The sequence below is a fragment of the Nerophis lumbriciformis genome, linkage group LG07 (genome assembly GCF_033978685.3).
Source record: "Nerophis lumbriciformis linkage group LG07, RoL_Nlum_v2.1, whole genome shotgun sequence".
NCBI lineage: Eukaryota > Metazoa > Chordata > Actinopteri > Syngnathiformes > Syngnathidae > Nerophis > Nerophis lumbriciformis.
The window spans coordinates 2,859,167-2,872,500 of record NC_084554.2 but is presented as its reverse complement, the minus strand read 5'-3'; the positions used below and the strand labels follow the sequence as shown (position 1 = coordinate 2,872,500).

Here is a 13,334-nt window from a genome sequence, read left to right as displayed (position 1 = left end):
CACTGGTTAGGGTTGTCCCCATACCAATATTTAGGTTCCGTTACCAAAATGTATTTAGATACTTTTCTAAATAAAGGGGACTACAAAAAATTTTCTTTATTTGAACAAAAAATGTTAGTGTACATGAAACATATGTTTATTATTGTCATTTAGTCCTTAAATAAAATAGTCAACATACTAGACAACTTGTCTTTTAGTAGTAAGTAAACAAACAAAGACTCCTAATTAGTCAGTAACATATTGTGTCATTTATACACCTATTATTTTGTACACATTATAAGGGACAAACTGTAAAAATGCACAATTCATTGATATTCCTTATTTACTCTTATGGTTTCCAGCATTCACGCAATAGGAAGAAATTCCCGCCTTCTTCTCACATATCTTTGGTCCGATTTTAACCGTTAACATTAAAAATTCTCACGTTTTTTGGAACAATTTCCCTTGTGGATCAATAAAGTTTGTCTAAGTTTCCAGGAATTCCACAATTCCCAGGAAATCTTGTCAGGGTTATTTAATCATTTAATGCTTCAGTCCTCCTCACTCACTGTTAGGGTTGTCCCGATACCAATATTTAGGTTCCGTTACCAAAATGTATTAAGATACTTTTCTAAATAAAGGGGACTACAAAAAATTTTCTTTATTTGAACAAAAAATGTTAGTGTACATGAAACATATGTTTATTATTGTCATTTAGTCCTTAAATAAAATAGTCAACATACTAGACAACTTGTCTTTTAGTAGTAAGTAAACAAACAAAGACTGTGGATCAATAAAGTTTGTCTAAGTTTCCAGGAATTCCACAATTCCCAGGAAATCTTGTCAGGGTTATTTAATCATTTAATGCTTCAGTCCTCCTCACTCACTGTTAGGGTTGTCCCCATACCAATATTTAGGTTCCGTTACCAAAATGTATTTAGATACTTTTCTAAATAAAGGGGACTACAAAAAATTTTCTTTATTTGAACAAAAAATGTTAGTGTACATGAAACATATGTTTATTATTGTCATTTAGTCCTTAAATAAAATAGTCAACATACTAGACAACTTGTCTTTTAGTAGTAAGTAAACAAACAAAGACTCCTAATTAGTCAGTAACATATTGTGTCATTTATACACCTATTATTTTGTACACATTATAAGGGACAAACTGTAAAAATGCACAATTCATTGATATTCCTTATTTACTCTTATGGTTTCCAGCATTCACGCAATAGGAAGAAATTCCCGCCTTCTTCTCACATATCTTTGGTCCGATTTTAACCGTTAACATTAAAAATTCTCACGTTTTTTGGAACAATTTCCCTTGTGGATCAATAAAGTTTGTCTAAGTTTCCAGGAATTCCACAATTCCCAGGAAATCTTGTCAGGGTTATTTAATCATTTAATGCTTCAGTCCTCCTCACTCACTGTTAGGGTTGTCCCGATACCAATATTTAGGTTCCGTTACCAAAATGTATTAAGATACTTTTCTAAATAAAGGGGACTACAAAAAATTTTCTTTATTTGAACAAAAAATGTTAGTGTACATGAAACATATGTTTATTATTGTCATTTAGTCCTTAAATAAAATAGTCAACATACTAGACAACTTGTCTTTTAGTAGTAAGTAAACAAACAAAGACTGTGGATCAATAAAGTTTGTCTAAGTTTCCAGGAATTCCACAATTCCCAGGAAATCTTGTCAGGGTTATTTAATCACTTAATGCTTCAGTCCTCCTCACTCACTGTTAGGGTTGTCCTGATACCAATATTTAGGTTCCGTTACCAAAATGTATTAAGATACTTTTCTAAATAAAGGGGACTACAAAAAATTTTCTTTATTTGAACAAAAAATGTTAGTGTACATGAAACATATGTTTATTATTGTCATTTAGTCCTTAAATAAAATAGTCAACATACTAGACAACTTGTCTTTTAGTAGTAAGTAAACAAACAAAGACTGTGGATCAATAAAGTTTGTCTAAGTCCAAGTCTAAGTTTCCAGGAATTCCACAATTCCCAGGAAATCTTGTCACGGTTATTTAATCATTTAATGCTTCAGTCCTCCTCACTCACTGTTAGGGTTGTCCCCATACCAATATTTAGGTTCCGTTACCAAAATGTATTTAGATACTTTTCTAAATAAAGGGGACTACAAAACATTTTCTTTATTTGAACAAAAAATGTTAGTGTACATGAAACATATGTTTATTATTGTCATTTAGTCCTTAAATAAAATAGTCAACATACTAGACAACTTGTCTTTTAGTAGTAAGTAAACAAACAAAGACTGTGGATCAATAAAGTTTGTCTAAGTCCAAGTCTAAGTTTCCAGGAATTCCACAATTCCCAGGAAATCTTGTCACGGTTATTTAATCATTTAATGCTTCAGTCCTCCTCACTCACTGTTAGGGTTGTCCCCATACCAATATTTAGGTTCCGTTACCAAAATGTATTTAGATACTTTTCTAAATAAAGGGCACCACAAAAAAATGTCATTATTTTCTTTATTTGAACAAAAAATGTTAGTGTACATGAAACACGTGTTTATTATTGTAATTTAGTCCTTAAATAAAATAGTGAACATACTAGACAACTTGTCTTTTAGTAGTAAGTAAACAAACAAAGACTCCTAATTAGTCTATGCAGTAACATATTGTGTCATTTATACACCTATTATTTTGTACACATTATAAGGGACAAACTGTAAAAATGCACAATTCACTGATATTCCTTATTTACTCTTATGGTTTCCAGCATTCACGCAATTGGAAGAAATTCCCACCTTCTTCTCACATATTTTTGGTCCGATTTTAACCGTTAACATTAAAAATTCTCACGTTTTTTGGAACAATTTCCCTTGTGGATCAATAAAGTTTGTCTAAGTTTCCAGGAATTCCACAATTCCCAGGAAATCTTGTCACGGTTATTTAATCATTTAATGCTTCAGTCCTCCTCACTCGCTGTTAGGGTTGTCCCGATACCAATATTTAGGTTCCGTTACCAAAATGTATTTAGATACTTTTCTAAATAAAGGGGACCACAAAAAATGTCATTATTGTCTTTATTTGAACAAAAAATGTTAGTGTACATGAAACATATGTTTATTATTGTAATTTAGTCCTTTAATAAAATAGTGAACATACTAGACAACTTGTCTTTTAGTAGTAAGTAAACAAACAAAGACTGTGGATCAATAAAGTTTGTCTAAGTCCAAGTCTAAGTTTCCAGGAATTCCACAATTCCCAGGAAATCTTGTCAGGGTTATTTAATCATTTAATGCTTCAGTCCTCCTCACTCGCTGTTAGGGTTGTCCCCATAACAATATTTAGGTTCCGTTACCAAAAAGTATTTAGATAATTTTCTAAATAAAGGGGACCACAAAAAAATTCATTATTGTCTTTATTTGAACAAAAAATGTTAGTGTACATGAAACACATGTTTATTATTAGGGCCCGCATGGGAGTCCTTATGCAATGGGACATAAGGACCTATTGAATTTGTAAGGTTTTATTCTTTCTTTCTTATTCTTCCGCCGCCTCTTTGAGCACTAATTTGACCCACTTAACATGCTTCAAAACTCACCATATTTGACCCACACATCAGGACCTGCGAAAATTGCCTTTTAATAAAAAAAACGAACCCCAAAACTCAAAATTGCGCTCTAACGCCCCCTAGAAAAAAAAAAAAAAAAACAGACTGCCTGTAACTCCTACTAGGAAGGTCGGAAAGACATGAAACAAAATCCTCTATGTAGTTCTGACTTAGACCTAGTTTACATAATTGTATATCCTTGGGCTAAAATCAACAGGAAGTTGGCAATTCCCCCTTCAAGACAAAAAAGTACTAAAAACAGTCACTTTTGCCTCTTTGAGCTGTAATTTGACCCCCTTAACATGCTTCAAAACTCACCGAACTGAACACACACATCAGGACTAGCAGAAATTGCGATCTAATAAAAAAAAACCTAACCCCAAATTTAAAAATTGCGCTCTAGAGCAATTTTTTAATAAAACGGAGAAAAAACTGCTCCTCGGAAGAAAAAAAATGACAAAACTGCCTGTAACTCCCACTGGGAAGGTCGGAGAGACATGAAACAAAAACTTCAATGTAGGTCTCACTTAGACCTACATTCCATAAATTGACAACCCCCAGCAAAAATCAACAGGAAGTTTGCTATTCCCCCTTCAAAACAACATTTTTGTAAAAACCGGTCACCTTCCTTCAAAATCTATCTCCTCTGAGCGCGTTTGTCGTTTAGGCTTCAAACTAACACAAGAGAGAGATTGAACCCTTGTGTATAAAAGTATAGAACAGCTTTTTAATACCTGCTCCGGTTTTGATTTTATGACCCTTCAAAGACCCGCTGCGCTGATGCTGCCGCGCTGCTGTTTTTTTAAGATGGCTGCTCAAAAGCAGGAAGCACCAACGTGCCCACACAATGCAGACAAGGTAGGTACACTAGACAAAAGTCTTGGGACACTTCAGACTAAAAGTAGACAAAAGTATTGGGACACTTAGGACTAGCACCTGCCAAATACGCGGGCCCGACCAACGCTGCTTGCAGCTTTAATTGTAATTTAGTCCTTAAATAAAATAGTGAACATACTAGACAACTTGTCTTTTAGTAGTAAGTAAACAAACAAAGACTCCTAATTAGTCTATGCAGTAACATATTGTGTCATTTATACACCTATTATTTTGTACACATTATGAGGGACAAACTGTAAAAATGCACAATTCATTGATATTCCTTATTTACTCTTATGGTTTCCAGCATTCACGCAATAGGAAGAAACTCCCGCCTTCTTCTCACATATTTTTGGTCCGATTTTAACCGTTAACATTAAAAATTCTCACGTTTTTTGGAACAATTTCCCTTGTGGATCAATAAAGTTTGTCTAAGTTTCCAGGAATTCCACAATTCCCAGGAAATCTTGTCAGGGTTATTTAATCATTTAATGCTTCAGTCCTCCTCACTCACTGGTTAGGGTTGTCCCCATACCAATATTTAGGTTCCGTTACCAAAATGTATTTAGATACTTTTCTAAATAAAGGGGACTACAAAACATTTTCTTTATTTGAACAAAAAATGTTAGTGTACATGAAACATATGTTTATTATTGTCATTTAGTCCTTAAATAAAATAGTCAACATACTAGACAACTTGTCTTTTAGTAGTAAGTAAACAAACAAAGACTGTGGATCAATAAAGTTTGTCTAAGTCCAAGTCTAAGTTTCCAGGAATTCCACAATTCCCAGGAAATCTTGTCAGGGTTATTTAATCATTTAATGCTTCAGTCCTCCTCACTCACTGGTTAAGGTTGTCCCCATACCAATATTTAGGTTCCGTTACCAAAATGTATTTAGATACTTTTCTAAATAAAGGGGACTACAAAAAATTTTCTTTATTTGAACAAAAAATGTTAGTGTACATGAAACATATGTTTATTATTGTCATTTAGTCCTTAAATAAAATAGTCAACATACTAGACAACTTGTCTTTTAGTAGTAAGTAAACAAACAAAGACTGTGGATCAATAAAGTTTGTCTAAGTCCAAGTCTAAGTTTCCAGGAATTCCACAATTCCCAGGAAATCTTGTCAGGGTTATTTAATCATTTAATGCTTCAGTCCTCCTCACTCACTGGTTAGGGTTGTCCCCATACCAATATTTAGGTTCCGTTACCAAAATGTATTTAGATACTTTTCTAAATAAAGGGGACTACAAAAAATTTTCTTTATTTGAACAAAAAATGTTAGTGTACATGAAACATATGTTTATTATTGTCATTTAGTCCTTAAATAAAATAGTGAACATACTAGACAACTTGTCTTTTAGTAGTAAGTAAACAAACAAAGACTGTGGATCAATAAAGTTTGTCTAAGTCCAAGTCTAAGTTTCCAGGAATTCCACAATTCCCAGGAAATCTTGTCAGGGTTATTTAATCATTTAATGCTTCAGTCCTCCTCACTCGCTGTTAGGGTTGTCCCCATACCAATATTTAGGTTCCGTTACCAAAATGTATTTAGATACTTTTCTAAATAAAGGGGACCACAAAAAATTTCATTATTTTCTTTATTTCAACAAAAAATGTTAGTGTAGATGAAACATATGTTTATTATTGTAATTTAGTCCTTAAATAAAATAGACAACTTGTCTTTTAGTAGTAAGTAAACAAACAAAGACTCCTAATTAGTCTATGCAGTAACATATTGTGTCATTTATACACCTATTATTTCGTACACATTATGAGGGACAAACTGTAAAAATGCACAATTCATTGATATTCCTTATTTACTCTTATGGTTTCCAGCATTCACGCAATAGGAAGAAATTCCCGCCTTCTTCTCACATATTTTTGGTCCGATTTTAACCGTTAACCTTAAAAATTCTCACGTTTTTTGGAACAATTTCCCTTATGGATCAATAAAGTTTGTCTAAGTTTCCAGGAATTCCACAATTCCCAGGAAATCTTGTCAGGGTTATTTAATCATTTAATGCTTCAGTCCTCCTCACTCACTGTTAGGGTTGTCCCCATACCAATATTTAGGTTCCGTTACCAAAAAGTATTTAGATAATTTTCTAAATAAAGGGGACCACAAAAAAATTCATTATTGTCTTTATTTGAACAAAAAATGTTAGTGTACATGAAACATATGTTTATTATTGTCATTTAGTCCTTAAATAAAATAGTCAACATACTAGACAACTTGTCTTTTAGTAGTAAGTAAACAAACAAAGACTGTGGATCAATAAAGTTTGTCTAAGTCCAAGTCTAAGTTTCCAGGAATTCCACAATTCCCAGGAAATCTTGTCAGGGTTATTTAATCATTTAATGCTTCAGTCCTCCTCACTCGCTGTTAGGGTTGTCCCCATACCAATATTTAGGTTCCGTTACCAAAATGTATTAAGATACTTTTCTAAATAAAGGGGACCACAAAAAATTTCATTATTGTCTTTATTTGAACAAAAAATGTTAGTGTACATGAAACACATGTTTATTATTAGGGCCCGCATGGCCCATTGCATAAGGACTCCCACAGGGAGTCCTTATGCAATGGGAGATAAGGACCTATTGAATTTGTAAGGTTTTATTCTTTCTTTCTTATTCTTCCGCCGCCTCTTTGAGCACTAATTTGACCCACTTAACATGCTTCAAAACTCACCATATTTGACCCACACATCAGGACCTGCGAAAATTGCCTTTTAATAAAAAAAACGAACCCCAAAACTCAAAATTGCGCTCTAGCGCCCCCTAGAAAAAAAACAAAAAAACAGACTGCCTGTAACTCCTACTAGGAAGGTCGGAAAGACATGAAACAAAATCCTCTATGTAGGTCTGACTTAGACCTAGTTTTCATAATTGTATATCCTTGGGCTAAAATCAACAGGAAGTTGGCAATTCCCCCTTCAAGACAAAAAAGTACTAAAAACAGTCACTTTTGCCTCTTTGAGCTGTAATTTGACTCCCTTAACACGCTTCAAAACTCACCGAACTGAACACACACATCAGGACTAGCAGAAATTGTGATCTAATAAAAAAAAAAACCTAACCCCAAATTTAAAAATTGCGCTCTAGAGCAATTTTTTAATAAAACGGAGAAAAAACTGCTCCTCGGAAGAAAAAAATGACAAAACTGCCTGTAACTCCCACTGGGAAGGTCGGAGAGACATGAAACAAAAACTTCAATGTAGGTCTCACTTAGACCTACATTCCATAATTTGACAACCCCCAGCAAAAATCAACAGGAAGTTTGCTATTCCCCCTTCAAAACAACATTTTTGTAAAAACCGGTCACCTTCCTTCAAAATCTATCTCCTCTGAGCGCGTTTGTCGTTTAGGCTTCAAACTAACACATACATAAAAGTATAGAACAGCTTTTTAATACCTGCTCCGGTTTTGATTTTATGACCCTTCAAAGACCCGCTGCGCTGATGCTGCTGCGCTGCTGTTTTTTTAAGATGGCTGCTCAAAAGCAGGAAGCACCAACGTGCCCACACAATGCAGACAAGGTAGGTACACTAGACAAAAGTCTTGGGACACTTATGACTAAAAGTAGACAAAAGTATTGGGACACTTAGGACTAGCACCTGCCAAATACGCGGGCCCGACCAATGCTGCTTGCAGCTTTAATTGTAATGTAGTCCTTAAATAAAATAGTGAACATACTAGACAACTTGTCTTTTAGTAGTAAGTAAACAAACAAAGACTCCTAATTAGTCAGTAACATATTGTGTCATTTATACACCTATTATTTTGTACACTTTATGAGGGACAAACTGTAAAAATGCACAATTCATTGATATTCCTTATTTACTCTTATGGTTTCCAGCATTCACGCAATAGGAAGAAATTCCCGCCTTCTTCTCACATATTTTTGGTCCGATTTTAACCGTTAACATTAAAAATTCTCACGTTTTTTTGGAACAATTTCCCTTGTGGATCAATAAAGTTTGTCTAAGTTTCCAGGAATTCCACAATTCCCAGGAAATCTTGTCACGGTTATTTAATCATTTAATGCTTCAGTCCTCCTCACTCGCTGTTAGGGTTGTCCCCATACCAATATTTAGGTTCCGTTACCAAAATGTATTTAGATACTTTTCTAAATAAAGGGGACCACAAAAAATGTCATTATTGTCTTTATTTGAACAAAAAATGTTAGTGTACATGAAACTTATGTTTATTATTGTAATTTAGTCCTTAAATAAAATAGTGAACATACTAGACAACTTGTCTTTTAGTAGTAAGTAAACAAACAAAGACTCCTAATTAGTCAGTAACATATTGTGTCATTTATACACCTATTATTTTGTACACATTATAAGGGACAAACTGTAAAAATGCACAATTAATTGATATTCCTTATTTACTCTTATGGTTTCCAGCATTCACGCAATAGGAAGAAATTCCCGCCTTCTTCTCACATATTTTTGGTCCGATTTTAACCGTTAACATTAAAAATTCTCACGTTTTTTTGGAACAATTTCCCTTGTGGATCAATAAAGTTTGTCTAAGTTTCCAGGAATTCCACAATTCCCAGGAAATCTTGTCAGGGTTATTTAATCATTTAATGCTTCAGTCCTCCTCACTCACTGTTAGGGTTGTCCCGATACCAATATTTAGGTTCCGTTACCAAAATGTATTTAGATACTTTTCTAAATAAAGGGGACCACAAAAAATTTCATTATTGTCTTTATTTGAACAAAAAATCTTAGTGTACATGAAACACATGTTTATTATTGTAATTTAGTCCTTAAATAAAATAGTCAACATACTAGACAACTTGTCTTTTAGTAGTAAGTAAACAAACAAAGACTCCTAATTAGTCAGTAACATATTGTGTCATTTATACACCTATTATTTTGTACACATTATGAAGGACAAACTGTAAAAATGCACAATTCATTGATATTCCTTATTTACTCTTATGGTTTCCAGCATTCACGCAATAGGAAGAAATTCCCGCCTTCTTCTCACACATTTTTGGTCCGATTTTAACCGTTAACATTAAAAATTCTCACGTTTTTTGGAACAATTTCCCTTGTGGATCAATAAAGTTTGTCTAAGTTTCCAGGAATTCCACAATTCCCAGGAAATCTTGTCACGGTTATTTAATCATTTAATGCTTCAGTCCTCCTCACTCACTGTTAGGGTTGTCCCGATACCAGTATTTAGGTTCCGTTACCAAAATGTATTTAGATACTTTTCTAAATAAAGGGGACCACAAAAAATTTCATTATTTTCTTTATTTGAACAAAAAATCTTAGTGTACATGAAACATATGTTTATTATTGTAATTTAGTCCTTAAATAAAATAGTGAACATACTAGACAACTTGTCTTTTAGTAGTAAGTAAACAAACAAAGACTCCTAATTAGTCAGTAACATATTGTGTCATTTATACACCTATTATTTTGTACACATTATGAAGGACAAACTGTAAAAATGCACATTTCATTGATATTCCTTATTTACTCTTATGGTTTCCAGCATTCACGCAATAGGAAGAAATTCCCGCCTTCTTCTCACATATTTTTGGTCCGATTTTAACCGTTAACATTAAAAATTCTCACGTTTTTTTGGAACAATTTCCCTTGTGGATCAATAAAGATTGTCTAAGTCTCCAGGAATTCCACAATTCCCAGGAAATCTTGTCAGGGTTATTTAATCATTTAATGCTTCAGTCCTCCTCACTCACTGTTAGGGTTGTCCCGATACCAATATTTAGGTTCCGTTACCAAAATGTGATTAGATACTTTTCTAAATAAAGGGGACCACAAAAAATTTCATTATTTTCTTTATTTGAACAAAAAATGTTAGTGTACATGAAACACATGTTTATTATTGTAATTTAGTCCTTAAATAAAATAGTGAACATACTAGACAACTTGTCTTTTAGTAGTAAGTAAACAAACAAAGACTCCTAATTAGTCAGTAACATATTGTGTCATTTATACACCTATTATTTTGTACACATTAAGAGGGACAAACTGTAAAAATTTCATTGATATTCCTTATTTACTCTTATGGTTTCCAGCATTCACGCAATAGGAAGAAATTCCCGCCTTCTTCTCACATATTTTTGGTCCGATTTTAACCGTTAACATTAAAAATTCTCACGTTTTTTGGAACAATTTCCCTTGTGGATCAATAAAGATTGTCTAAGTCTCCAGGAATTCCACAATTCCCAGGAAATCTTGTCACGGTTATTTAATCATTTAATGCTTCAGTCCTCCTCACTCACTGGTTAGGGTTGTCCCCATACCAATATTTAGGTTCCGTTACCAAAATGTATTTAGATACTTTTCTAAATAAAGGGGACCACAAAAAATGTCATTATTGTCTTTATTTGAACAAAAAATGTTAGTGTACATGAAACACATGTTTATTATTAGGGCCCGCATGGCCCATTGCATAAGGACTCCCACAGGGAGTCCTTATGCAATGGGACATAAGGACCTATTGAATTTGTAAGGTTTTATTCTTTCTTTCTTATTCTTCCGCCGCCTCTTTGAGCACTAATTTGACCCACTTAACATGCTTCAAAACTCACCATATTTGACCCACACATCAGGACCTGCGAAAATTGCCTTTTAATAAAAAAAACGAACCCCAAAACTCAAAATTGCGCTCTAGCGCCCCCTAGGAAAAAAACAAACTAGACTGCCTGTAACTCCTACTAGGAAGGTCGGAAAGACATGAAACAAAATCCTCTATGTAGGTCTGACTTAGACCTAGTTTTCATAATTGTATATCCTTGGGCTAAAATCAACAGGAAGTTGGCAATTCCCCCTTCAAGACAAAAAAGTACTAAAAACAGTCACTTTTGCCTCTTTGAGCTGTAATTTGACTCCCTTAACATGCTTCAAAACTCACCGAACTGAACACACACATCAGGACTAGCAGAAATTGTGATCTAATAAAAAAAAACCTAACCCCAAATTTAAAAATTGCGCTCTAGAGCAATTTTCTAATAAAACGGAGAAAAAACTGCTCCTCGGAAGAAAAAAATGACAAAACTGCCTGTAACTCCCACTGGGAAGGTCGGAGAGACATGAAACAAAAACTTCAATGTAGGTCTCACTTAGACCTACATTCCATAAATTGACAACCCCCAGCAAAAATCAACAGGAAGTTTGCTATTCCCCCTTCAAAAAAAACCGGTCACCTTCCTTCAAAATCTATCTCCTCTGAGCGCGTTTGTCGTTTAGGCTTCAAACTAACACAAGAGAGAGATTGAACCCTTGTGTATAAAAGTATAGAACAGCTTTTTAATACCTGCCCGGATCTGAACCCGAGTGGTGTTCTGTTATTGGACTTTTGTGCTCGTCGCAGATTGTCGATAACAAACACCATGTTCAAACATAAGGGTGTCCATATGTGCACTTGGCACCAGGACACCCTAGGCCGCAGTTCCATGATCGACTTTGTAGTTGTGTCATCGGATTTGCGGTCTCATGTTTTGGACACTCGGGTGAAGAGAGGGGCGGAGATTTCAACCGATCACCACCTGGTGGTGAGTTGGCTGCGATGGTGGGGGAGGATGCCGGACAGACCTGGCAGGCCCAAACGCATTGTGAGGGTCTGCTGGGAACGTCTGGCAGAGTCTCCTGTCAGAGAGAGTTTCAATTCCCACCTCCGGACGAACTTTGAACATGTCACGAGGGAGGCGCTGGACATTGAGTCCGAGTGGACCATGTTCCGCGCCTCTGTTGTCGAGGCGGCCGATTGGAGCTGTGGCCGCAAGGTGGTTGATGCCTGTCGTGGCGGTAATCCTAGAACCCGTTGGTGGACGCCGGCGGTGAGGGATGCCGTCAGGCTGAAGAAGGAGTCCTATCGGGTTCTTTTGGCTCATGGGACTCCTGAGGCAGCAGACAGGTACCGACAGGCCAAGCGGTGTGCGGCTTCAGCGGTCGCGGAGGCAAAAACTCGGACATGGGAGGACTTCGGAGAGGCCATGGAAAAAGACTTCCGGACGGCTTCGAAGCAATTCTGGACCACCATCCGCCGCCTCAGGAAGGGGAAGCAGTGCAGTGTCAACACCGTGTATGGTGGGGATGGTGCTCTGCTGACCTCGACTGCGGATGTTGTGGATCGGTGGAGAGAATACTTCGAAGACCTCCTCAATCCTACCAGCACGTCTTCCTATGAGGAAGCAGGGCCTGGGGAATCTGTGGTGGGCTCTCCTATTTCTGGGGCTGAGGTTGCTGAGGTAGTTAAAAAGCTCCTCGGTGGCAAGGCCCCGGGGGTGGATGAGATCCGCCCGGAGTTCCTTAAGGCTCTGGATGTTGTGGGGCTGTCTTGGTTGACAAGGCTCTGCAACATCGCGTGGACATCGGGGGCGGTACCTCTGGAATGGCAGACCGGGGTGGTGGTTCCTCTCTTTAAGAAGGGGAACCGGAGGGTGTGTTCCAACTATCGTGGGATCACACTCCTCAGCCTTCTCGGTAAGGTCTATTCAGGTGTACTGGAGAGGAGGCTACGCCGGATAGTCGAACCTCGGATTCAGGAGGAACAGTGTGGTTTTCGTCCTGGTCGTGGAACTGTGGACCAGCTCTATACTCTCGGCAGGGTCCTTGAGGGTGCATGGGAGTTTGCCCAACCAGTCTACATGTGCTTTGTGGACTTGGAGAAGGCATTCGACCGTGTCCCTCGGGAAGTCCTGTGGGGAGTGCTCAGAGAGTATGGGGTAACGGACTGTCTTATTGTGGCAGTTCGCTCCCTGTATGATCAGTGCCAGAGCTTGGTCCGCATTGCCGGCAGTAAGTCGGACACGTTTCCAGTGAGGGTTGGACTCCGCCAAGGCTGCCCTTTGTCACCGATTCTGTTCATAACCTTTATGGACAGAA

General features: G+C 36.5%; 1 protein-coding gene across 2 annotated transcripts in view; it reads right to left on the bottom strand.

The window, feature by feature from the left end:
* The window catches only part of LOC133609891 (integrin beta-1-like), a 214,519-nt gene that overhangs the window by 103,481 nt on the left and 97,704 nt on the right, over positions 1-13,334 (bottom strand). The gene's annotated exons all lie outside the window — the stretch shown is intronic.